At 37.7% G+C, this 27,291-nt stretch overlaps 1 protein-coding gene across 4 annotated transcripts in view; it reads left to right on the plus strand.

Moving 5' to 3' along the window:
• The window catches only part of CDKAL1 (CDK5 regulatory subunit associated protein 1 like 1), a 701,044-nt gene that overhangs the window by 533,867 nt on the left and 139,886 nt on the right, over window positions 1–27,291 (plus strand). The gene's annotated exons all lie outside the window — the stretch shown is intronic.

The following is a 27,291-nucleotide window of genomic DNA, read 5'->3' on the forward strand; positions in this document are numbered from 1 at the left end:
TACAGCATAAGTGAATATCAAACACAACATATATATTCTTTCAATATGTGGTTGAAAAATAGATGTATATTAGTTAAAGTCTGTTTTTCCCAAAATCAAAAGTGAATATCATAAAACCAAAATGAAGAGCATTATTTGTTTTCCCCAAATTTTCCTCATCTTAATTTTACAACTTTCTGTGTTTACAAGGGTAAGAAAATATTTTGCAGGTGGACCATTTAATTTTCTTTCTAATCTAATCAATGAAAAAAAAGCAGATTGTAACACCACAAATCATTAACTTCCCACAAACATAAAAAGATGCCAAATTAATTCATTTTCTTCTATATCACAAGTATATATTATTGAGGTATAACTTACATACAGCAAAATTCACTCTTTTTGGTGTACAGTTCTATGACTTCTAGCAAATGCATATAGTAGTGCAACCTACTACATCACAATCAAGATATAGAACAATTCCATCAGCCCCCTCAAGATTCCTTTTTACCCTTTCGTTTTGTTCTGTTTTGTTTTGTTTTGCTTTCAGACAGGGTATCGCTGTGTCGCCCAGGCTGGAGTGCAGTGCTGCAATCTTGGCTCACTGCAGCCCCAACCTCCTGGGCTCAAGCAATCCTTCCACCTCAGCATCTCAAGTAACTGGGACTACAGGTGCATGCCACCATGCCCAGCTCATTTTGTTTTTTAGTTTTAATAGAGACAGGGTCCTACTATGTTGCCCAGGTTGGTCTCGAACTCCTGGACTCAAGCGATCCTCCTATGTTGGCCTCCCAAAGTGCCAGTATTACAGGTGTGAGCCACTGCACCCAGCTGATCCTTCTTACCCTTTTTTGTAATCATCTTCTCCCTCCATACACACCCAGCTCCTGACAACTACTGATCTGTTTTCTGTTCTCATAGTTCAATCTATTCTTTTTTTAAACTTTACTTCTTCTTTGCTAAAAAAGCTTTTGTACCATACCTACAGAAAAGTATATGGCTGTGCACTTTTGTAAAGTGAATACTTCCTTATAACTACCAGTCAGATCAAGAAATCGAACATCACCAAGTATCGCACAGGTCCCTGTCATGTCCTCCATTTACTGTCCTCTCTCCCTCCTCAAAGGAAGCCACCATGCCTTATTCTGACACCACATGATAGTTTTACCCATTATTATTCTGGATATAAATGTAAGAATTCATGTTTGAGTGCTTGGATTTTGGGTTTTTGGGGATTTGTTTGTTTTTGCATAACATTATGTTGGCGAACTAATCTGTTTTTAAAGTAGCTGTAGTTCATCCATTGTTATTGCCAGGCAGTGTTCTACAGCATGCATATATATATCACAGTTTATTCATCCTATTGATTATTAGCCAGGCATGGTGGCGGGCGCCTGTAGTCCCAGCTATTTGGGAGGCTGAGGCAGAAGAATGGCATGAACCCGGGAGGTGGAGCTTGCAGTAAGCTGAGATGGCGCCACTGCAGCACTCCAGCCTGGGCGACAGAGCAAGACTTGGATATTTTCAGAATCCCAATATTAGTATTGCAACAAATACAGCTGACAGGGTTCTTCTTGTTTTTTTCTTTTGTTCCACTTGTGTGTAAACTTTTCCACTGGGGGGTCTGGCTAGGAGTGTAATCTCTGAGTCATAGGAAATGAAATTGATCTGCTTTACTAGATAACTGCCAAATAGTTTCCCCAAATAGTTGAATAAATTTGAAATCCCAACAACAATATATAAAAATGGTAGAAGCTCCATATTCTTACGAGCTCTTGGTATTGTTACATTCTTAATGGTAGCCATTGTGGTGGGAATGTAACTTAATTTTAATTGTAGTTTTATATTTTCCTGTTAATTAACCATTTTGAGTGTCTTTTATATGTTTATTAGCTATTTGGGTGTCTTTTTTCATGAAGTACCTGTTCAAATCTTTTGCCCGTCTACCTGTTGATTTACCAGTTTGATTTACAACCCGCCCTTACCTCCGATTTATAGGAGTTATTTACGTATTCTGGGTACAGCTCTTGGCAGGTCATGGTAATTTAAATTTCTTCTTCCATTCTGTAACCTACCTTTTCTCTTCACAGTGCCTTTTGAAGAACAGACATTCTTCATTTTAATGTAGAATTTATCAATATGGTTTTTTTATCTTAGTGCTTTTTGTGTCCTCTTAAGAAATGTTTACCTTCTCCACACCATCATAAAGATACCCCTCAATGTACTGTTCTAGAAATTTTATCATTTTGCCTTTTACCTTTAAATCTTCAGTCCAATTGGAATTTATTTTAATTTAAGGTATGAGGTGTGTTTGGGTTTCAGGGGAAGTTCAAGTTTGTTTTGTTTTTTTTTGCCCCGGAAGCTATCCGTTTGAGTCAATGCAGTTTATTGAAAATATCATTCTTGCCTCACTCGCCTGCCTGGCCACCTTTATTATAAATCACATGTATGTACATGTGTGGGTCTCTCCTGGGCATCTATTCTGTTCCTTTGGTCTGTTTGTCAGTCTTTCCACCCATACACAGGTTAACTACCATAGCTTTATAGTAAGTCTTGATATTGGCAATGTAAGTATTTCAATGTCATATTTTTCTTGAAATTGCCCTAACTATTGTTGTTCCTTTGTTTTTGTAAATTTGTCAAGTTTCACCAAAAATCCCGCTGGAATTTTGATTAAGATCATATTGATTTTATAGGTCATTTGGGGGAAACTGATGTTGTTATAATATCAAGTTTCTGTCCTTAAATGAAGTATATGTCTTCATTTATTTTGATCTCTAATTTCTGTCAATAATGTTTTATAATTCTCTGTATATGTCTTACATATCATTTTATTAAATATGTTCCTACATGTGTGTTTCCATTGATACTATTGAAATGATTTTCATTTTTGTTGCTACTTAGAAATAAAGTTGATTAAAATATATTTATTTTGCCCAACTAATTCACTTATTAATTCTAATAGTGTTTCTGTAGGGTTTTTTTTTAGATTTTCTTAGTATACAGTTATGTCATCTGATAGTCATAGTTTTAATTTTTCCATTCCAATTCTCATGACTTTTATTTCCTTTTCTTATCTTACTATACTGGCAAGAATGTTCAGTACACTGAGTAGAATTGGGCATCTTTCTCTTCTTCCCAAGCTCAAGGGGAGAGTTTTCAGAATTTTACCATTAAATGTAAAAGTTAGCTGTCTTTTTGGAATTAGTAAAGTTCCTTTCTAGTCCTATTTTTCCCTGTGTCTGTGTGTGTGTTTTAATCATGAATAGAGTTGAACTTTATCATATGCTTTTTTGTCTATTGAAATAATATGATTTGTTTTTTGTTCTAAGTCTCTGTTAATATTATAACCTACATTGAATGGTTTTCAAATATTAAATTAACCTTGCATTCCTGGAATAAACTTTACTTGGTTGTGATATATTGCTATTGATGAAATATTTCTGTCTTGGTTATATTTCATGAAGGTTTTGCATTTTTTGTTCATGGAAGACATCGATCTGTAGTTTTCTTGTAATGTCTTCTTAATTTTGTTATCAGAGTAGCATTGGCCTCATAGAATTAGTTGAGAAATCTTCCTTCCTCTACATTTTTCTGGAAGAGTTTGTATAGAAGTAAAGTATTTCTTTTTAAAATATTTGACAGAATTGCCCAATGTGATAAGCAGGATTCTAAGTTGGTCCCCCAGATTTTCTTTTTTTTTTTTTTGGAGACAGAGTCTTGCTCTGTCACCCAGGCTGGAGTGCAGTGGCGCCATCTCAGCTCACTGCAAGCTCTGCCTCCCAGGTTCATGCCATTCTTCTGCCTCAGCCTCCCAAATAGCTGGGACTACAGGTGCCCGCCACCACGCCAGGCTAATTTTTTCGTATTTTTAGTAGAGTCAAGGTTTCACCGTGTTAACCAGGATGGTCTTGATCTCCTGACCTTGTGATCCACCCACCTCAGCCTCCCAAAGTGCTGGGATTACAGGCATGAGCCAGGTCCCCCAGATTTTCTCATCCTCCTCACCCCCAGGTTACACACCCCTTCTAATCTCTGGGACTGTGAATTTGCTATTTGCTGTACTTGCTGATCGTTTGGTTCCACTCTGTGTAGTTATCTTTCCCTTTTCCTGAAAGATAGCACATGTGTACAGCTGAATAATTTTCTCAGCCTGATTCTGCCATGAGAATGTTAAGAATCCTACAGCCTCTTTTTATTTTGTATTGTCTCTGTCACTTTTAGTCTACATTGGCAGTGCGAATTTTTTGTTTTTTTATTTGGTTTTGGTGTTTTTGGGTTTTTTTCTTTTTGTTTCTGTCTCTCTTTTTTTTTTTTTTTTTTTTTTTTTTTGGCTCAGTTTTCTCAGGAATTTTGTGGGTCTTCCCTGGATTTCACTGGAACTTACTCCATTAGATAAATGCTACATCCACAGATCTTTATGAGATCATCCCTGCTCTACCTTAGCCTCTTGCTGAGAGTACTTTTCTTTGTATTTATCGTGTTTGAGGATTCTTGGTGTTTTTTTGCCCTGTGTCCTCATTTTTTCAGAAGGTTTGGAAACCTTAGCCATTCTTTCTTCAGATATATATTCTACTCTATTCTCTCTTCCCCTGTGATTTCAGTTACATGTGCTAGATATTTTCTTTTGTTCCCCAATATCTGATATATTCTTTGCTATACTTTGTGCACTTTCTACTGTGTCTCTGTCTGGATATTTCCTCTTTATCTGTTTCCTAGTTCCTTGGTATTCATAATTGTCCCTGGGCCAACATCCACAGAAGTTGTAGTCCCTGAACAGCAGTGTTGGCATCAGCTGTGAGGCTGCTGGAAATGCAGACTCTCAGGCCCCACCCTAGACCTGTTCAGTCGTTGTCTGCATCTCCAGGTGATTTGTGTATACATTAAAATTTGTGAAGCACTGATCTTGCTCACTAATCCTTTCTTCATTTGTTTTTAATCTGCTGGCAAACCCATCTATGGGATTTCTAATTTTAGTTAATGTGTTTTTTAATTCTAGAATTATAGTTTGAATTTTCATAGATTTCCATGTTCTAATTAAATTATTCATATTTTCCTTTGTAGTTTTTAAACATTTATGTGGTTTGGCTTTGTGTCCTCACCCAAATCTCATCTTGAATTGTAATCCCCACGTGTCAAGGGAGAGACCTGGTGGGAGGTGATTGGATCATGGGGGCAGATTCCCCCATGCTGTTTTCATGATAGTGAGTGAGTTCTCACAAGATCTGATGGTTTTATAAGGGGCTCTTCCCTCTTGACTCTCCTCTCTCCTGCCGCCTTGTGAAGAGGGTGCCGGCTGCCCCTTCCACCATGATTGTAAATTTCCTGAGGCCTCCCCAGCCATGTGGAACTGTGAGCCAATTAAACCTCTTTTCTTTATAATTTACCCAGTCTCAGGCATTTCTTTATAGCAGTGTGAAAACAGACTAACACAAACATATTAGTTATCTTAAAGTCCATTCCAGAATCTCCAGTATTTGGATCTGATATTGGTTCATTTCTGCTTTTTAGTTTTGTTTTTTCTTGATTCTGGTTGTTTTTCTTTTTCTCCATGTACCTAGTACTTTTTTCTTTTTTAGAATGGTGGCCATTGTTTATTTTTTAAAAACCTGTAGATTCTAGGCTATCATGTATCTTCCTCCAGGGAGGATTTTATTTTGCTTCTGCCAGGTGCTAAGGTAAAAACTGATTATTTTAATCTGACTGAGATGGATTTTTGAGACTGTTTTTCACTCTTTCTGATGACTGCTTTATTTCTGCCTGCCCTTACTTTTGAATGCAGCCAGTTGTGTGCTAGTGTTTAACAAGTGACTCTCGGGAGAAAGAGTTCTGATCTGTAGCATTCGCCAATTTCCATAGTGTGAATACTTCCACTGTTGCCAATTTCAGATTACCAGTGTTACATCACTGAACATGGCATTGGGAAGCGATGCACACAGCCAGCTTTTGTGAACTGGTACATGCCACATTAACGTACCACCTAGTGTAGTTCTTCTAGTACCCAGCTGAAATTCTATGGTGTTTTTACCAGGACTTTTTCTTTATGGCAGATCTTCAACTCTAATTTTTGTATCTCACGCTCATGAGAATGCATCAGGCTGTGTGTATTTACTCCGCCTCTTAGCTTTTGTTTGGCTGTTCAGCACCCCAGGCACTACTTAACATTGATAAATGTCTAGAAGGAAAAAGTGACTCCAAATATTGAGGTGTCTTCCATGGGCTTGTCTTCTTTCTGGGAGCTTGATCTCTCACTTCCTTGGTAGGTTTTTCATGTTTAAATAGTACAGATTGTACATTTTATTCACCTTTTTAATTGTTCTTGGCAAGAACATTGGTCTGATACTAGCTAGTTAGCCAGAAGCAGAACTCATTGCATAAAATCAGCTTTTAAATGCCTTTTTTCCGGAGCTTGCAGTGAGCCAAGATTGTGCCATTGCACTCTAGCCTGGGCGACTGAGTGAGACTCCGTCTCAAAAAAAAAAAAAAAAAAAAAGCCTTTTTTGTCTTGTCTTTTATCTTCTAAACATAGCCTGTTACCATCTTCCTCACGTTTTAGACTTCAGTCACCCAGGCCTGGAATAGAGTAGTATCTTTTTTTTTTTTTTTTTTGTCTTTATTTTTTAAAGCACTTTTAGATTCACAGCAACATTAAGCAGAAAATAACACATAGAGTTGCTATATGTTTCCTGCCCCTACACATGCACAGCCTTTCCCAATACATTTGTTACAATCAATGAACCTACATTACATATCATTTTCACCCAAAGTCCATAGTTTACATTAGGATTGATCCTAGGTGGTATACATTATATGGGTTTTGACAAATGTGAAATGACAAGCATCCACCACTATAGTATCATCAGAATAATTCTGTTTCTCCAAAATCCTGTGTTCTCTGCTTGTTCATCCCTCTCTTCCCCAAACCCCTGGCAACCACTCATCTACTGCCTCTAATTTTGCCTTTTCCAGAATGTCATGTATTTGGAAACATGGAGTGTGTAGACTTTTCAGATTGGCTTTTTTCACTTTAGTAATATACATTTAAGATTCCTTTGAACCTTTTCATGGCCTGATAGCTCATTTTATTTTAGCACTGAATAATATTTCATCGTGTGGACATAACATAATTTATCCATTTACCTACTGAAGGACAGGTTGGTTGCTTCCAAGTTTTGGCAATTGTGAATAAATCTGCTATAAACATCCATGTGCAGGTTTTTGTGTGGACATAAGTGTTCAGCTCATTTGGATAAATACCAAAGAGGAGCATGATTGCTGAATTGTATGGTAAGAGTATGTTTGTAAAAGTATGTTTATAAAAAATTGCCACACTATCTTCCAAAGCCACTGTGCCATTTTGCATTCTTACCAGCAATGAATGAGAGTTCCTTTTGTTCCATATCCTTGCCAACATCCTTGCCAACATTTGGTATTGTCAGCATTTTGGATTTTGGCCGTTGTAACAGGTGTGTAATGGTATCTCACTGTAGTTTTAATTTGCAATTCACTAATGACATATGGTGTTGAGTGTCTTTTCATATACTTATTTGCCATATGTATGTTTTCTTTGGTGCAGTGTCTGTTCAGGTCTGTTGCCCATTTTTAATCATGCAGTTTGTTTCCTTACTGTTGAGTTATAAGAGTTCTTTGTATATTTTGGGTAACAATTCATTATTAGATGTGTGCTTTACAAATATATTTTTCCAGTCTATGGCCTGTTTTCTCATTCTTTTGAAGCAGACTAATTTTTGTTTATTCATTTTGTTTATTATTTTATTTAACACTTGGAAATTTTTCAACTTTCCACTGCACTGCAATCTGAAACAGTAAACTTAGGTTCAGAGTGTCCTAGGCCAACTGGTGAAGCTGTTTCCTTTTATTATTCTCAGTTATACTGTTCTGTTCTCAAGAGCCAATATTTTGGGATTCTGCACCGTTGTTCTTCTCATGCAGCTCTTTATTAAACCTCTTTGTATTAATGTCCCAAAGCTTCTATAACAAAGTACCACAAACTAGGGGGCTTCAAACAACAGAAATGTATTGTCTTACGATTTAAGAGGCTACAAGTACAAAGAAAAGCCTCTTCTCCCTCAGAATCATGTACCAGAATCCTTCCTGGCCTGTCCCAGCTTCTGGTGATTTCCTGGTACTCTTTGGTGTTTCTTGGCCTGCAGCTGCATAGCTCTAGTCTCTGACTTTATTGTCACAAGATGTCCGTGTATGTCTCTGTCTTTACATGGCTGTCTTCTTATAAGGACTAAGTCATATTGGATTAGGGGCCCACCCTGCTCTTCATCTTTACTAGTTATGTCTGAAACAAGCCTATTTCCACATAAGGTAACATTCTGAAGTACTGGGGATTAGGACTTCAGTATGCTTTTTGTGGGGGATACACTTCAATCCACAAGACTCTTCTACATCCCTGTAATTATGCTCTAGGTAAAAACCATTGCCTGGAAGAGTTTCTTCTTTATAAAATGCAGAAACTTAGGTAAAAAGAAGCAAAAATGATGAAACTTGAGAGATCTGCAGTCAAACAGAAGATATATGATGTGCACTGAGTCTTCTTGGTTCTCTTAAATTTACTAAAAATTAATAATTGTCTATTCTACCAGTCTTAGGTAGTTTATGAAACTGCGTATGCAACTAGAATTCACTAAAATATAATACTATTGCAAAATGGGTAGCAATTTTTTGTTTTTTTCTTAAAAATTTTATAATTTTTTTAAAATTTCAATAACTTTAGGAGTACCCATGGTTTTTGGTTATATGGATGGATTGTATAGTGGTGAAGTCTGAGGTTTTAGTGCACCCATCATGTGAGTAGTGTACATTGTACCCAAAATGTAGTGTGGTTTTTTTAATCCTTCACCCACTCCTACCTCCCCGCTTCTGAGTCTCCAAAGCCTATTTCCTTGCCAAAAGAATCATCAGTGAACATATGTACAATTATTGTGTGCCAATTGTAAATTTTTAAAAAATCAATAATGAAAGTAGATGCTAACCCATTATTAGAAGAGTACAATACCAGTTGCTTTCAAATAATATCTTTTTGTTTTGACTTTAGAATGCCTCTTAGTGAAGATATACTATTTTCTTAGATACATTTTATTTCTGCTAACAACAAGTCCCAAAAAATGTTCTTCCCCTGTAAATGACATAAGGATAAGTATACTCTCCCTGTCATATTTACTTTTACATAAATATTAGCATTAATATAAATAAATTTCAGTGTTTTAATGTATTATGGCAGAGCTCTAATAAATGAACTAAATTGTTTGTATTCTTAATTATTTAAATCCCAAATGGATAAGACACCCTTTAGTTGAATTTTGTATTTGTATAGGGGGAGAGATGAATTCTTTGCCTTGATTGCCTACTGAAAAAAAAAGTATAATCCTCTTAACTTTATAATGAAAATAAATTAGACAATATATTTTCATGAACAGGATAAACTAAAATTTATTTTTTTTTAGCTTTTACAAGACTATAATATATAAGAGATTTAATAATGAAATCACCTAAGCCAAATGAGAGCGACTAGATTTTTAGATGAAAGGTCAGATTTGCAAGTTTATATTTTCTGTTCCATTAAGTCTTCCGTCATTAGTCTTCATTCATTTTAAGTAATTCCAGTAGTATTTTTAAATTGTGGCTGAGATTCTTGGTCTGCCTATGAATGGTCACCTAAGTTTAAAAAGTCTTTTGATCCTCGGCGGTCAATTCCAGACTTTGCTTTTTAGAAAATATTGATGATGAATAATGAAATTGTTGTGAAATCTTTATATTAGGAGTCTTATGACTTGAAAAAAAATTAGATGGCAAGAGTGGCTGTTAGAATGTTTATATAGCTTTAAGATGTTAAATTGTGATACATCTACCTGCTTGCTTGTCTTACATCTTGGAACCAGAGAGTAAAGGCAATATCTTTAAATGTATGTCCCCATAAAAGAATCATAGTTCACTTACCTGCAGTTTCTGGAACTTTTACCCTTAAGAAAGAATGTAAGGGAGTGTTTCTAAGAGGGCTGGAGGGACATTCTTGTGGGGGTTAGAGACAGCTTTGCCAAAACGGTCTCTGGCAGATTTTCCTTGTGAGGAATTACATTGTTGCTGTGGGTGTTCATACCAAGGCAGGGTGACCACTTGGAACAGATATTGAATAAAGAATATTCTTAAATCATATATAGAAGCTTACTCAATGACATACAGTGACTCTCCCAAATCTAGCTGCCAGTGGGTCAAGGAATATTTTATTTTTCACACACACAGATACGTGAGTGCGCACATGTACATATGTCCAAGAAACATAGCATATAAAAGAGCTTTGTCAGTCTCTTTAAATGCTTTTAAACCTTTTTGTTTCTGAGTGTAATCCTTAAGTTTAACAACTCAGTGTTTGAAAGAATATCAGGTTGCCTTAATGGAAGGAATCCTGATGCTTTTAGCTTACTCAATAACAGAATTACATTATTTACTCAGTGTCAGATTTTTTAATTAAATTTGTTTTCTTGGAGGAAAGAGAAAAAATATTTTCAAGAATTTTTATATTCTGGATTGTTAAGTACATTTTATTCTAAATTGATTCCCAAACATACCCATAGGGAAGACCCTTTTCTCAAGAACTTTTTCATTTTAAGTTCTCTTTTTTAGAAAGACTATCTTGGCATTCTTATTCTTACGCAACTTAATTGTACTTGATCCCTTCCAGTTGATCTTTTGAAGTCCTTTCTTCTGGACACATCATTTTTGTTTTTACTTCCATTTTCGATGGAGTTTTTAGCCTGCCCATAATTTTGTTGTATCTAGGTTTCAGCAGATCATTTAACAGAGCTTTTTATAATGACTCTATACTAGAGGGAAGTATGAGCTAGATTATAATAGAAAGATAGTTGGGAGCCTCCTACTTTGTGTGGGTTTTTATACAGAGGATATTTATTTAACATAAACTTAATGATCTCAAAGACTTCTTGAAATGCCTAATAATCTTTGATTTTTCTATTAGACAATTTTAAGGCCGCTTTTCAACCTATATATGTAGAAAGGTTTAGGTGCTTTCTTTTTCTAGATGGTTGGTGTAAATATGTTATCTCCAGTTCCCATTCTTTCACCTTCTATTTTATTATGAATCTAATGACTTTTTGTTTGTACAATTAGTTGATCAAATTTTCTTGAATTCAAATAGGAATACTAAAATATAATTATTAAATTAGTTGTTATAGGGGCTCAAATGGCAGCAATGAGACCAAATATGGTAGGCAGAGTAATGGGTCCTCAAAGATATCCATGTCCTAATCTCGAAACTTGTGAATATGTTACCTTGCATGGTGTATTAGTTCATTCTTGCACTGCTATAAAGAACTACCTGAGACTGGGTAGTTTATAAAGAAAAAAAGCTTAATTGTGCTCATGGTTCTTCAGGCTGTACAGGCTTCTGCTTTTGGGGTGGCTTCAGGAAACTTATAATCACTGCAGAAGGCAAAGGGGAAGCAGGCACATATTCACATGGCCAGCAGGAAAGGGGCAGGGGGAAGTGCTATACACTTTTAGAACAACCAGATCTTGTGAGAACTCACTCGCTGTCATGAGAACAGCAAGGGGGAAGTCTGCCCCCATGACCCAGTCACCTCTCACCAGGTCCCTTCTTCAACACAGTAATTACAATTTGACATGAGATTTGGGTGGGGATACAGAGCCAAGCCAAACCATATACATGGTGAAAAGAACTTTGCAGATGCAATTAAGTTCAAGCTCTTGAGATGGGGAGATTTTCATGGATTACCTGGGTGGGGTCAATGTAATCACAAGGATCCTAATAAAGGGGAGCAAGAGGGTCCCAGTTAGAGGAGGAGATGTGAGGGCAGAAACAAAGGTCAGAGTGATAAGCTGTGAAGGTCAAGGAAGGGACCATGAGCATAAAATGCAGGTGGCCTTTAGAGGTTGGAAAAGGCAAGAGCAGATTCTCCCCTAGAGCTTCCTGAAGGAACACAGCCCTGCCAAAACCCTTGATTTTAGGAGACTCATTTCAGATTTCTCACCTCCAGAACTGTAATATAATAAATTTGTGTTTTGTGGTAATTTGTTACTGCAACTATATGAAACTTATACACTATGGGATATTTTGATCTGAGAACATTGTCTGGCTTTTCGAGACAAATAAATTAATTGATCTTTCAGGGCTTCATGTTACCCAGGGTTTGCTGTATCACTAGGTGACACACGCTTATTCCTAGATCTGTGAACAGTTAGCTAAATACTACCCTACAGTCACAATAATCTTTGGGCCTAATCATAATAATGATATAACAAAAATAAGAGTAAGAGTTAACATTTAGCCATGATTATATGTCAGATGTTGTTCTGAGCCCTTTAATGTATTTCATTCTCACAGCTCTCTGCAGTTAGAACTGTTATTATTGTCATTCTGCACATCAGGAAACTGAGGCCATGAGTGATTAACTAGCCCAAGATCATACAGAGGAGCTCCTGCCTGCCTCTCCACTCCTCGATCTTGCCATTCCTTCCAACTCACTCTTTGCTCCCACATCTGACTGCTTGTAGTTCCCAGCATACTTTTATATTCATCTCCCCTGCCTCAGATTCCTTCCTCGTCCTCTCACACAGCAGGGTGCAGGGTGAGGAGGAGAACTTGGATCATTTGCACTTAGCATTTAAGCCTCTCTTCAGCCTTCCCTGATCATCCCTGGCTTGGATGATCACCCTGTTCTCCTCCCCACCTCTTTCGTGTTCCCATAAATTTTGGTGCTTATTTATACCCTGTCACTTATGATGTATAACTGGTTTTGAGAAATGTGGGGGCTAATCTTTCTATCATGTGCACCTAGCACAATACCTGGTATAGAGCAAGAACTCAGTATGTGTTGGATTGACAAATGCTGTAAAATTGAATTCTGAAAGTTGAGATGCCATCGGCTGTGAGAAGTGGGGGGTGCCTGTGTGAGAGGAAGAATGGCTGTTTTAGGGGTGGCATGGGACAGAACCTGGGCACAAATAAAACAGGGAACATTAATGAGAATAAAATTCATTCCCATTGGGGTGGTGAGATATATTTTTGTTTGTTTGTTTGTTTTTGATGAAGTGGAGAACAATATGCAGGAATAGGTTAGTGTCAATAAATGAGTCAGGTACTATAGGCAAGGCTTAGATTAAGATGGCCGTATAAGCCATGTTAAATAGCTTTAAACTGTCCTGTGGGCAGTAGAGAGCTACTGAGTAGTAGTGATCTTACGTTTGTTTTGGAAAGCTCTGTCTAGGTGGCAGGGGAACAAAGGAATCAGAAAGCCCATTGAGAAGATACTGCAAGAGATAGATTTGGAAACTAGTAAGTGGATTTAAAGAATCTCTGTGACTTATTCCTGAGACTTTAGATACGCCTTCTTCTTTTGGACTAAATCATTCCAAGTCCCAGACTTAGTTGCATGTCAGCAAATTATTCTGTGTTCTATGGAAAACATTATCTCATGCCACAGGCATTCACTAATTGGGTTTTCCTTGACTGTAGACTTAACAGATCAAATATTGGTAGGCAAGAACATTTTACAAGGACCCTTGAACATTGCTGAAAATTTAAGGCAATATAAATTGATTTTGCCTTTTGCTTCAGCTGGTGCTGATGACATTATCTTTCCTAATGGTCATGAGATTACTTCCTGGACCAGGCCAAACCTCTTCTACTCTGAAGTAGAAACACCAACCCCTCCAGCCCTCTTTCCTTGTCTGCTCCCTATCTTTTCCCCCACTTGATTTTATCTTTTCCCAAGCTGTTTCTACTCACCAGTTACAGAATTGGCTTTTTCCTTGTGGCCTCTTTATCTTTCTTTTTGTTTTTGTTGTTCTAAGCACCATAAGATAAGCTTATCAACTGTGTCTGTGCGTGTGTGTGTGTGTGTGTGTGTGTGTGTTTGAACCATGTGGAAAACTCTGGACTTGGGAACATTTGAAGAAGCTGGAGCCCTGATTGGATCATTCTTTTTTTTTTTTCTTTGAATCCTTCTTAAATTGAGCACTTCCCTTATATCCACTCTCACACTAACAAAAGAAAAGGAAAATGGGGTGCTAACATTTGGAACTTGGAAACGTGAAAATAACAAAAATTGTTGTTAAGCCTCAGCTGTATAGAGGGAAGTTTGCCAATGATACCCTTGGGTTGTCCACCATCTTGAACCTGAAATAGAGAATCTAACAAACATGACTAATCTAGAGTAAATGGAAGCAGACCTTGTCAAGATCTCATGAAAGAAAAGACTGTTTCTAAGACGGAAATGCTCTCCAGCAGTGTAAACAGAGTGTATCAGTGTGGGCTAATGCAGCACCTCTCCTCCCAGGGACCTGCACAAGGAGACCAGGGAGACACCACAGCAGAGAGTGTCACCAGTAAGAACTCTATTAGTTTTTACTGCCACAGGTAATATCTTTTTTAAGAGTGTGCTCCTGATTCCTCTCAGTCAGAATCATCCTTTCAGGATCCCAACCTTTTCCCTCTGTACTATCAGTGTTCCCCCTAATTTTCTGCCCTCTGAACCTGACCTGTTGCCTACCTGCCACAGAGCACTGGCCCAACTTTTTGTTTAGCCCCAATGTGACAATGATGAACTAAGTTCCATTACCATGTAAATCAACTTTGTGTAGTCAGACCAACAGGACCAGATGTGTACAGTACAAGTGTAGACTAACTTCGGGATGGAGCCATGTTTTTGTGGGATTGGTTTTTACTTAAGATGGTAAAGATAAGAAGAAAACCCACAGATTGTTGGTACTAAAAGCTCTTTCATATGACTCTCCTGTTAATTATAAGCCATTTCTAGAAAAAATCAGGGATGACTGTACTTGAGAATATATAATTGGTCTTGGGAATCTTTGCATTTCAAGTTTTCTAAAATAACCCAACTTTAGGATAATGAAGAATCATATATGCTTTGAAGAGCCTTGACTTCACTGATAGCAATTTTAATTTGTGCTTTGTAGTGATAGAAAATCATTAAAAAAAAAAAAAAAAAAAAGCCTGTCAAAGAAATAAACTCAACCTGTTTCTTATGATTGTTTAATTTTTTGCTTGCCTTTTGGCATTCATTTTTATACTGCTTCTTTTATGAATTTGTAATTACCAAAAGAGGAAGAAGATATGTGGTTATAAGTTTTCTCTCACATGCTGAAAGGTGGTAGGTATTAGAGTTGAGAACGACTGAGTGAATTTATATTAAATAAGGAGAATATAAATTTTATCCTTTGAAAAGTCATCTTTATTATATTTCAGTCTAACTTTTTCTCCAGTGGTGATTACATACCTTGTTTTATACAAGTTTCAGAAAAACTGCAAGGATCTATATAATAATTCTTTTATGCCTTTTATATGAACTTGATTTATTAAAATTGTAATATTCAATTTGAATTCATTTTTATTACATTAGTAACAACTTTAGAAGTGAGTAGACTCTTGGAGTAACTTCTAAAGATAAAGAACCTTATAATGATATATCTTTTTTTTTTTTTTTTTTTTTTTGAGATGGAGTCTCACTCTGTCGCCCAGGCTAGAGTGCAGTGGCGCAATCTCGTCTCACCGCAACCTCCGCCTCCTAGGTTCAAGCAATTCTCCTGCCTCAGCCTCCCAAGTAGCTGGGACTACAGGTGCCCACCACCACACCTGGCTAATTTTTGTATTTTTTTTTTTAGTAAAGATGGGGTTTGGCCATGTTGGACAGGCTGGTCTCAAACTCCTGACCTCAGGTGATCCACCTACCTCAGCCTCCCAAAGTGCTGGGATTACAGGCATGAGCCACTGTGCCCGGCCGATATACATTATTTTTTAGCCTTATTTTTGTTCTGTGATAAGTATGGTTCATTAATAACTCCATATATTTATAATGTTCCAAAGGACTTATACATGTAGTTCCAAGTGTAAGAGCTGTGTATAATGTTAACTGTGTATTCAGGTCAATGGAATAGATTTGGTAATCTAACATGAAACTCTTTTAAAACTCTTGCCCCTTGCAACCACACTTATTTCATAATTAAGGACAATATAATCAAATACGAGCAAATAAGCATTCAAATGGACAAAAATGTACTGTACTAGTTATGTTCCATCTGGGATCTTGTAATCTAAGATGAATGTCCTGGTGTTTTATTTTGCTACTTATAATGACATGCCTTCAGAGAAGTGTGGATAAGATAAGAAGTTAGAAGGGCAGGGGAAGAAACCTTCCATTGTTTGGATGTTAATATGTGCCAGAAACAAACAAACATAGTCTATGCTTTGCATGTACTTTGTCTCCTGTTATTCTTTCAACAATCTTTTTAGGTGTCTTTTATGACTTTTACTTTGCACATGAGTTAGTTAGCTCAGCTCAGAAAAGTTAAGTTCATTTGCCTCAGGTTATGTAACTATTAAGTAAAAAGCTTGAGACTGAGACTTCATTCTTTTTTATTGGTCCTTGCTCTTATAAACAGTAAAATAAGTACTCATCCCATAAATTCAAAGTAATTTTAGAACATTTCGACCAAACAAGTGTCAGTTTTTAAAGTTGTTTTTCTATTATGACAGTGAGTTTATAGGCCTTAGAAAATTTTTAAACTTCTTAAAAATGATTTTGTCTTTTATAGAAAAGTTGTAAGAATAATACAAAGACCTCCAGTACAAGTTGAGTATCCTTTATCTAAAATGCTTGAGACCAGAAGTTTTCCAGATTTCTGATTTTTCTCAGATCTTGGAATAATTGCATATATATAATGTGATATCTTGGGAATGAGAACTAAGTCTAAACGTGAAATTCATTTATGTTTCTTTTGTTTTTTTTTTTTTTTTTTTGAGACAGGGTCTCGCTCTGTTGCCCAGGCTGGAGTGCAGCGGCACAGTCATGGCTCACTGTAACCTCAACCTCCTGGGCTCATACAATTCTCCCGCCTCAGCCTCCCAAGTAGTTGGGACTACAGGCATGCACCACCACACCTGGTTAATTTTTTGTAGAGACAGGATCTTGCCATGTTGCCCAGGGTGGTCGCAAACTCCTGAGCTCAAGTGATCCACTTGCTTCGGCCTCCCAAAATGCTAGGATTACAGGTGTGAGCCACCATGCCCGGTCTCATTTATGTTTTATATATACCTTATACACATAGCCTAGCATTAATTTTATACAATGTTTTTAATAATTTTGTGCAAGAAACAAAGGTTTGAATGCATTTTAACTGCAACTCCTCACATGAGGTCAGATGTGGAATTTTGTGGAGTCATGTTGGTGCTCAAAACTTTCAGATTTTGGAGCATTTTGGATTTTTGAATTAGGGATGCTCAACCTGTATGCCCCTTAGTGAGATGATCAGTTTTTAACATTTTGCTACATTTGCTTTCTCTTTCTCTGAAGAGAAAGACAGATAAAGATGTAGTCATAGATATTTTGCTGCTAAACAATTTCAGAATGGGTTACAGACATCATGTCCCTTTACCGCCTTAATATTTAGTGTATATTTCCTAAGAATGAGTTTCTTACATGATCACAGTACTGTTATCTAAATCAGGAAATTTAACATTGACACAGTGCTTTAATCTACAGTTTATATTCTAATTTTATCAAGAGCCCCGATAATATGTATAGCAATTGTTTTTCCAATAGAGGAGTCAGTCCGGGATCATGGCTTGCATTTAGTTGTTCTATTTCTGTAGTCTCCTTGAATCTATACAGTTCCTAAGCCTTTTTTATCTTTCATGATATTGACATTTTTAAGAATGCTGGCCAGTTATTTAATGGAATGTCCCTCAATTTGAGTTTGAGTTTTCCTCATGATTAGATTCAGGTTATATGCTTTGCCCTCTTAAGCTAAATAAAAATGATGTCATATCCTTCTCAGAAGATCTGATAAGGTATATGATGTGCTTTTGCCCTTTATTGGTGATGCTAAATTTGATCACTTGGTTCAGGTGTTAGCTGGTTTGTCTAGTTTCCTCACTACATGGTTATCTGTTTTTGGATAAGAACTTGTAATCCCAAGTATTGAATAGGATCGTAGAAGAAAGAAACAGGAGGCCTTGAAAACTCAAAACTCTCAGTGGTTTAGTTCACATTTGCAATTTTATGATGACTTGAACTGTCATCTTATGTAGTCCAAAAGATTTTTCATTTCTAATAGATTAATCTGTTCTAAATCTTTGGATTATTTCTAATAGTTTTTAATCCTTAGACTATATTTTTAAAATAAAATATTTTGAATTGCATATATAGTGACAGAGGAGCAACTAAAGTTGGAAAGGCAGAAATTTATTTCATTGAAGTGCCTGTTTATTTACTTGGCAGATAATACATGTAAATCTTTCATCCTCAGAAACTGTGCAGATCAAAACCTATGTGGGTTAAGAGAAGCTAGGTAAATTCAGTTGATGAATTTTTAGTTTTTAGGGGGAATTCTTAGGTCATAAGTAAACTATTTTTCCTGAAGTACTATAATACTGACTTACCAAATCTGCTTGGGTATGACTTAGTGTCAAAGGCATACTCTTGGAGTAAAAAATATTTTCCATGTAACTTACCTTCCTTTACTGCCATTCCTCTCAATGTTTATTATCAGTGAAATCACAAAGTATTCCCTCTAACTATTTTCTGGATTCTTTGAACTTGTTATTTTAGGATAAACAAATATAAAGAGGTGGAAGAAAAATTCCCCATGTAAATTCCAGTTGGTTTTGGAATCAAGCACAAAAATATATGACTGATATCCCTGGGCCGTTACAAAGTTATATGATGCAGTAGTTGATGGATTCCTTCCCAACTAACTTGACATTAAGGCTTGGCAGAGAGCCCCGGGAGCCCCACAATCCCCTGGGAGCAGCCTTCTTCATTCTCTCTAGGTTAACCCAGAACTAGTCAAATACTATTAAAACGAAAATCAGTGTGTTCTCTAAGGGTTGAAAAGGTTGTTCATACTGATAACGTGTCAGGTACCTGAAATCCTATCCTATTAACAAACCTAAAGACTACTGTGAAAGAGTTTAGTTTGATTTTATCTTACATTAGCAGCCAGAGTTATCCAGGGGAAGATTGGAAGAAGGCTGTCTGGTGGTGCCATCTCACTAGTGTGTAGTAACTACAGCAATCTTTTTGCCTGTAATCACCCAAAACATGGCTTTCGGGAGTCGTGTAAGTCTCTTGATCACTTTGGCCGTCAGAACTGCATTTCTTTTAGAAATTATAGTCAAAACTGTAGTTAAAATAAAAATTGTTAATTTGCCTAGTATTGAGTAAGCTTCTACTACATGCAAGGAACTGTGCTGGGTAGGACACTACATCTCAAGATGACTCCTGGGTGCTCCTTACTCAAGTGGCATGTAATCCAGAAAGGAAGAGGAAGTATGGTGCTGACAGTACCACAGGACCGTGTGTCTCCACTGCTGTAAGAGCGATACAAAGGGCTGTTAAAACTTGGGGGCTTGTGAGTGGGATGATCAAGGTCACTGTTAACAAAAAAGTAACTTTTAAGCTGAGCTTTTCACTACATGAAAGATATTGGGAGTGAGGTATGAGACATTTTTAGAAAGTGATCGCAGTGCAGTTGTAAAACCCAGGGTTTCTTGTGAACAACGAGAAAGACTTTTTACCAGGTGCTTTGGGCTCCATCAAGAGAATTCAACTGTATAATCCTCCTGGATCTACAACCGCATTGGCCCTTAGGAATCTTCCTAGATAATAAACTGAGCCATCAGAAGTATAACATCTATACTCAGTAGGCAAGGAGTGACGCAATCTAAGCAGTGCTGTAGAAAGATGAAATTAGTAAAAATATGCTAATTGCATCAGAGTGGAGAAAGGCTGCAGGCAGGAATTAAGACGGTAATGAAACAGTGTTGTTATGAAGTCTAAGAGTCAGTGCCTTGATGAGACCATGACGGTAGTCAGAAAGGCAAGAGAAGTTGAAGGAAGAATCTCTATGACTTGTACACTGGATAATACTGGTAGCTTACATAGACCTTGTGTAGCTTGCACTGTTTTGGTGTTTTATATATGTTGTTTCATTTAATCTTCACGCCAACCGTGTGGGTAATGATTGTTTTTATCCCCACTTTACATAAGAGGAAACTGAGGCACAGAGTATAACTTGCTCAAAGTCACACAATTAATGGTGGACTTAGGATTCAAAACCAAGAATTCTGCCTCCATACTCTGCTTCTTAAATATTGTATCTATAATAAATTATAGTGGCAAGGGAGAAAGAAAATTAGTGCCTAAAATAAAGTTCTGAGAAACTTAATTAAAATATAGACTCCTCAATTACTATTTTAAATCTATAGGATTTTAGAGCCAAAATTTTACTCATTTAAAGACAAAATTCTTTTAACTGGTGCTACAACTTAAAGACAAATTCCATGTTCATAGAGGTTTGAGGAGATAAAATGACTTATCAAATGCCTGATCCATGCCAGCGCCTAGGTGGGTGAACTAGTGGGAGCCATAGGCAAACACTGATGTCCTGGCTGTTAAAAGGGGCATCTGTAGATGTTTAGGGTCAGAGTCTGGCACTGAGTCTTCTCTCTGCTTGCTCCCTTTACCTTCCTGACAGTTCCCAGAGACCTTTTCTTTTTTAAACTCTATCCACTTGCCATGTTTCCCCCCCACTGCCCAAGACCAGCTTTAAGTATGGTTTAGGGCCCAAGCTCTTTGTTGCTTTGCCCAAACTGCTTTTTCACTTTGACTTTTTTTGCTATTCTCTGTAGAAGACAGGAGAAAAACAGAATGAAAACTTTGAGGAAATTTACAAAGGTTAAAAAATATCATAGTCCCTCATTTTTAATTCTTAACTGTCTCACTAGATCTAAATGTCGCTGTCCTAAAATATTTTTCTGGGAACAATTATGTATCAAGCATTGGTTAAAATGGCACCCCAAACCTCTGTAGCCCAATAACTCTCGTTTATTAATTAGTATGATGTTCCTTAACTTCACCATATGTATCCACCCTTCCATTAATTTAGTGAACTCTTTTCCTTCTGCACCCAGGCCTAAGACAACAATGCATAAACTGCCTGAAATTGTGAGCAAGATTTGTGCCCCATACTCTATCCAAAGACCGAGCAAGGGATGCCAGACGTCATTGGAAATAGAGTAAGATGGAAAAAAACTTTAAAATCACAGCTGCTCTAACGGAGGACTCTATATGGGTTGTAACTGATTCTTTGAGAAACATCCTTGCTCCTTGTAACTGCCTTCTAAGGAGCGGGCGCCTAGTTAACTTCAAGTCTTTGTTTTTTTTGGAGATGGCATCTAGTTCTGTCTCCCAGGCTAGAGTGCAGTGGCACAAACACAGCTCCCTGCAGCCTCGAACTTGGGCTCAAACGATCCTCCAGCCTCAGCTTCCTGAAGTGCTGGGATTACAGACATAAGCCACTGCTCCTGGCCAACTTCAGGTGTTTTTATTTGCCAAGTGGGGTGTACAAGCTAGGACACCACTGCTGATGTGATTATCTTCTACTCCCTTCCTATAGTCCTCAGCTGATACTCCAAAAACATATTTAAAGAATATTGGCTTTCATGGCCACCAAATCAGTAGTTTCTAAAAGGCTCCTGGGAGAGCATTTTATCTAACTCTAACTCTTGGTCAATGGTTCCTAACATTTTTTTAGAATAATTTTATATATGTGTTTATATAAATGTATATTTAATATACAGATATGCATGCATGCATGCACACACACACACATTTCCTAGAAAAAAACAAATTTGTCCAAAAATCTCTGACCAGATTCTTCTCCAAAGTTATGCCATCAAGCTGTCCCGCTGAAGTCAAGCCGCTTCTCTCTAACATCCAACCATAGTCCTGTCTACTGGCTGAATATGGGGTTTTTATAGGTACAGGATGGGGCGGGACAGGGCCATGGGTTGTTTAGGAAAAGGCAGTATTCGGGCGGGAAAACAGGGATGTAAGTTCTCACTTTGGGCCACAGTTTGAGGCTTTTCGGCTTGAGGGTGGGGTTATGCCAGGGACCCACTTTTTTCTGCCTAGAATTTCTCTGTCCCTTGTCCCTATCAATGGGAACAACATAGTTGAACATCTGGCTGGTGACTATACTTCATATAAACCTATCAGAGAAAAACAGGTTCAAAAACAAAGATAGTACTTCCAGGATCTGGGTCAACAGAGATCTGGGAAAGAAGGGCAAGAGACCACTGCACAATTAGTTCAATTAACCTGAAACTGCAGAAGACTTCATTTCCCCATAGAAATAGTTCATAAATAGTAAATATAATTGAAAACCAACCATAATCTACAGATATGTAGTTAAATAATTGGTTTTCGGGTATCATTTTGGGTTTTTTGGAAGTGGAAGTTCTAACAAAATGTAATTATTTATAATGGGAAAAGATGCAGTCTTACTTCAACCAACCAAATAAAGAACAAAGTTATGGAGCATAGCTAGTTCAAAAGTTAGGAAATGTCCTTATTATTTCCTGTTGCTTTCATTAATACTTGGCGTCACAGCACTATTTTTGTTTTGGAATTGACACTATTTTTCTACAAGTCTTTAAAATTAATATGATAGGCCAGGCATAGTGACTCACACCTGTAATCCCAGCACTTTGGGAGGCTGAGGAGGGTGGATCATTTGAGGTTAGGAGTTCAAGACCAGCCTGGCCAACACAGTGAAACCCCGTCTCTACTAAAAATACAAAAATTAGCCAGGTGTTATGGCAGGCACCTGTAATCCCAGCTACTCAAGAGTCTGAGGCGGGAGAATCACTTGAAACTGGGAGGCAGAGGTTGCATTGAGCCAAGATCATGCCACTGCACTCCTGCCTGGGCAACAGAGCAAGACTCCATCTCAAAAAATAAATTAAATAAAATTAGTATGATATAGACAATGTTAAATGATTCTCCCCCATTATCTATGGATACTGGGTCATGCACTATGCAACTTTACAGTATATTATGCTTATGGAAATTGAAATCATAGCACTTACTTCCCTTGATTTTTAAAGGAATAAAACAAAAAGGATTAATTGACATTCTTTTCAACGTCAGTTGATGGTGAGATGAATGTTTTTAAATTCCCATGCCTTAAAAAATTTACAGATAGGCCGGGTGTGGTGGCTGATGCCCACAATCCCAGCACTTCGGGAGGCTGAGGTGGGAGGATTGCTTGAGCCCAGTAGTTTGAGACCAGCCTGGGCAACATAGTGACACCCCTGTCTCTACAAAAAATAAAAAAAAATTGGCCAGGTGTGGTGATGCACACCTGTAGTCCCAGCTACTCAGGAGGCTGAGGCAGGAGGATCACTGGAGCCTAAGAGGCAGAGGCTGCAGTAAGCTGTGATCCTGCCACTACATTCCAGCTTGGGCAACAGAGCAAGACTCTGTCTCTAGGGAAAAAAAACAAAAGTGCAAATAGCAAATTAAAATAGACATACATAATAAGTATGTGACTGTGTAGATCCTTTGGATTGGCCAGCAAAGGTCTCTCTGAGGAGGTGACATCTAAGTTAAATGTGAGTAAGGAGTAGCCTTGTGAAGATACTAGGAGAGAGGAGTTGAGGCCGAGGAAATAGCTCATGCAAACACCTTCAAAAGGAAATGAGCGTGGAGAAACAAAAAGGAAGACCTTACAGCTTGAAGCGTCATGGGTGAGAAGACTTGTAGGAAATGAAGTAGGCCAGGTGGTCAAGAGTCAGATCATGGCAAGCTTTATAAGCCAGGTTAAGGTCTGTAGAGCAAAGTAAGCCATAAATATTAATTCCTATATAGTGAGATTTGAGGACATTGGATTCTTGTTTGCCTCTGAAATATTGCGAATGCATAGCTAAAACCAATTAAAATAGGAAGTTACATAGGAGCTGAGATCATGGTGAGAAGAGAGTAGCTTACTCTTGTTTTTTATTGCTATATAGCATGCCAGTGTTAGGGTTATCATCATTCTTTGAATTTATGGAGAGACATCATCTAGTCATTAATGAAGAAAGTTTTTACAAGGGTGATGTCTTTGTAGCTATAAGTAAATAGACATCTGTTATCTTTCAGCTCATGATAAGATAATGAATACAAGTGATATTGAACACCACAGTCATGTTAATTGGAAAACTAATTAAGAACCTTGTATGTTGATAATAGGAACTAACATTTATTGAGTGATTACTATATGCAGACACTGTAGCAAGCATTTTATTGACATTTCATCTAATCTTCATGGCATTCCTACAATAGATGGTGTGCATATCAAGGCTGTAAGTGAAGCCTGTATTTAAGAGCCAACCGGGCCAAAAGGGTAAGCACAACTTCAACACATTTGATTGCTTTCCATACCTAGCATACACAGTTTCTTCTGTCTTTGAACCCGCTTTTCATAAAATACAAAATCCATTGTGCTTAGAAAAACAAACAAGAATTGTAACATTCTCCTTTCATAATTCCCTTTGCTGATAGAGACTGATTTATGGATTATGGAGTTATATATTTTTCTACAGCCTCTGGAAGAAAGGAATGCCACTCATATATATATTAAAGTATACATAAACCAGAATTTCTAGCCTTATCTCAAACTTTTTCACTTTTTATTTGTTCAGGGAATGCTAACGTTAGATTATTATTTATCTTGTTCTAGATATCAATTATTTCAAAAGAGAAATTCATGAATGTCATATGTGTATGTGTGAACTAAGAATATAAGTATACTAACAATTTTTTCTTTTCTTTTTTTTTCTTTTTTCTTTTTTTTTTTTTTTTTTGAGACAGCGTCTCACTGTCACGCAGGTTGGAATGCAGTGGTGCAAAATAATGGCTCACTGCAGCCTCAACCTCCTGGGTTGCACGATCCTCCTGCCTCAGCCTCCTAAGTAGTTGGGACTCCAGGCAAGCACCACAATGCCTAGCTAATTTTTTGTAGAGACAGGGTCTTACACTGTTGCCCCAGCTGGTCTTAAACTCCTGGGTTCAAGCAGTCTTCCTGCCTCTGCCTCCCGAAGTGCTATGACTACAGGCATGAGTGTACTAACAATTCTTCAAAGCGTAAGTCTGGTTTCAGATTTAGAAGGAAAGATTAAGACAGATCTAGTTTCATGGTCTCTCAAATCCTGCCAAAATACATCATAGAGATTTTTAGTACAGGAATTATTAACCCACAAATATAAAGAGGACAGGCTAGGAGGGGAAACCCCACAACAAAATTGTGACAGCTGGGGAGCAGCTAGAAATTGGCAACTCACCTCACCAACCTGAAGAAACCTAAATGCCAACCTAGCAGTGGGGAAAAACCAAAACCCAAGCTATGAACCAACTTGATATATACCAGAGAATCCTCAAATGGTCAAGGAATTGGCTGGCACTTTTGAAAGGGAGAATGAAGTAGGAAATGAGGGCACTAACATAAGAAGGATTGTTTAAAACTACTTAAGAAGCAGCAGCTGGATTGCCCCATTCCCCCCCCAGCTCAGGCTTAAAAGTAGCATCTCCTCACTCACACCAACAGAAGACTGGAGGCTCATTCTTTGAGGGGAAAATGAAAAGTCTCTGGACTGAAGAACCTGTGATACAGTTGAGGGCAAGGGGAATTCAGTGCTCATATGGATATCAAATGCCCTCTTTGTTCATTTAGCAGCTAGAATGCTGGCAGTCATGCACGCCTTTCCTTGTTTGGGAAACCTGATCTGTTCAATACTTAGAGATGTTGACATCAGAGGTTCCATCCTATATTGAGGCTCATACTTGACAAATGCAGCAACAGGCTCAGAACTTTCTTTCTTTTTTTTTTTTTTTGAGACGGAGGCTCGTTCTGTCGCCCAGGCTGGAGTGCAGTGGCGTGATCTCGGCTCGCTGCAAGCTCCACCTCCCGGGTTCATGCCATTCTCCTGCCTCAGCCTCCTGAGTAGCTGGGACTACAGGCACCCGCCACTATGCCTGGCTCATTTTTTGTATTTTTAGTAGAGATGGGGTTTCACCGTGTTAGCCAGGATGGTCTCGATCTCCGGACCTCGTGATCCACCCGCCTCGGCCTCCCAAAGTGCTGGGATTACAAGGCGTGAGCCACTGCATCCGGCCAGGCTCAGAACTTTCAATCAGCTTTTTTTTTTCTGGGTCCGGGGGGGCAGGGTTTAGATTAACTGAATCTTTTTTTTTTTTTTTTTAATTTAAGTTCCGGGATACATGTGCAGTACGTGCAGGTTTGTTACATAGGTATACATGTGCCATGGTGGTTTGCTGTACCTGTCAACCCTTCATCCAGGTTTTAAGCCCCACAGGCATTAGGTATTTGTCCTAATGCTCTCCCTCCTTTTCCCCCCACTCCCCTCGACAGGCCACGGTGTGTGTTGGTCCTCTCCCTGTGTCCATGTATTCTCATTGTTCAGCTCCCACTTATGAGTGAGAACATGTGGTGTTTGGTTTTCTGTTCCTGTTTTAATTTGCTGAGGATGATCAATCAGCTTTTTAAGCCTCTTACACTTAAACATAAGTAGCAATCGAGGATTACCAAATACCTGAGGAAAGCCCTAACTAACACAAAGAACAGGACCAAAGCAAACAGAATAGGAATGGAGTGAGAGAGAAAATAAAAAATAAGAAAGAAACAGGACTGGGCAGGAAGAAGAAAACTTAAAAAAAAAAAAAACAAGTTACTGATATTCTCAGATAAATGAGAGAAGATATTTTATTCATGAAATAAGATAGAGACATCAAAAAAGTGATTGGGAGAGCAAAAAATAATTCTTAGACATTAAAAACATGGTAGCAAAGGTAAAAATTCAATGGAATTGGAAGGTTAAAGTAGAGAAAATCTCTAGAAAGTAGAATCAAAAAAAAAATAAGATGAAAAATAGTAGGAAAAATATAGAAAAATCAAAGAACAAATATGGGAAGGGTCCAACGTTCAAATAATAGGAATTCCAAAACAGAGTAAACAAAGAAAGGAAGAAATTGGCAATGAATAATTCAAGGACGTTTTTAATGACTGAAGGTCATGAATTAACAGACTGAAAGCGATTACCATGGACGCAGCATTATGGATGAAATGTAGACCCATGCCAAGACAAGAGAGAAAAGCCAGGTCACATTCAAAGGACCAGGACTCAAATTTCAAACTGACTTCAAACTTATCAACAGCACCCAGAGAAGAAATGAGTGATTCCTTCCCTATTTTGAAGAAAAATGCTTTTCATCCTGGAATTTTGTACCCACCAAAGTATTCATCAGATTTCAGGATACTCCTTTCTCAGGAAGCCTTTCCAGAATTTTGGGCATCATGAAAACAAGAGAGTAAGCTAAGAAAGAAGATACAAAGATGTGGGATAAAGGAAACAGCAGACTCAGCACAGATGAGAGGTGAGCGAAA

The sequence above is a fragment of the Pongo pygmaeus genome, chromosome 5, assembly GCF_028885625.2.
Source record: "Pongo pygmaeus isolate AG05252 chromosome 5, NHGRI_mPonPyg2-v2.0_pri, whole genome shotgun sequence".
Lineage (NCBI taxonomy): Eukaryota > Metazoa > Chordata > Mammalia > Primates > Hominidae > Pongo > Pongo pygmaeus.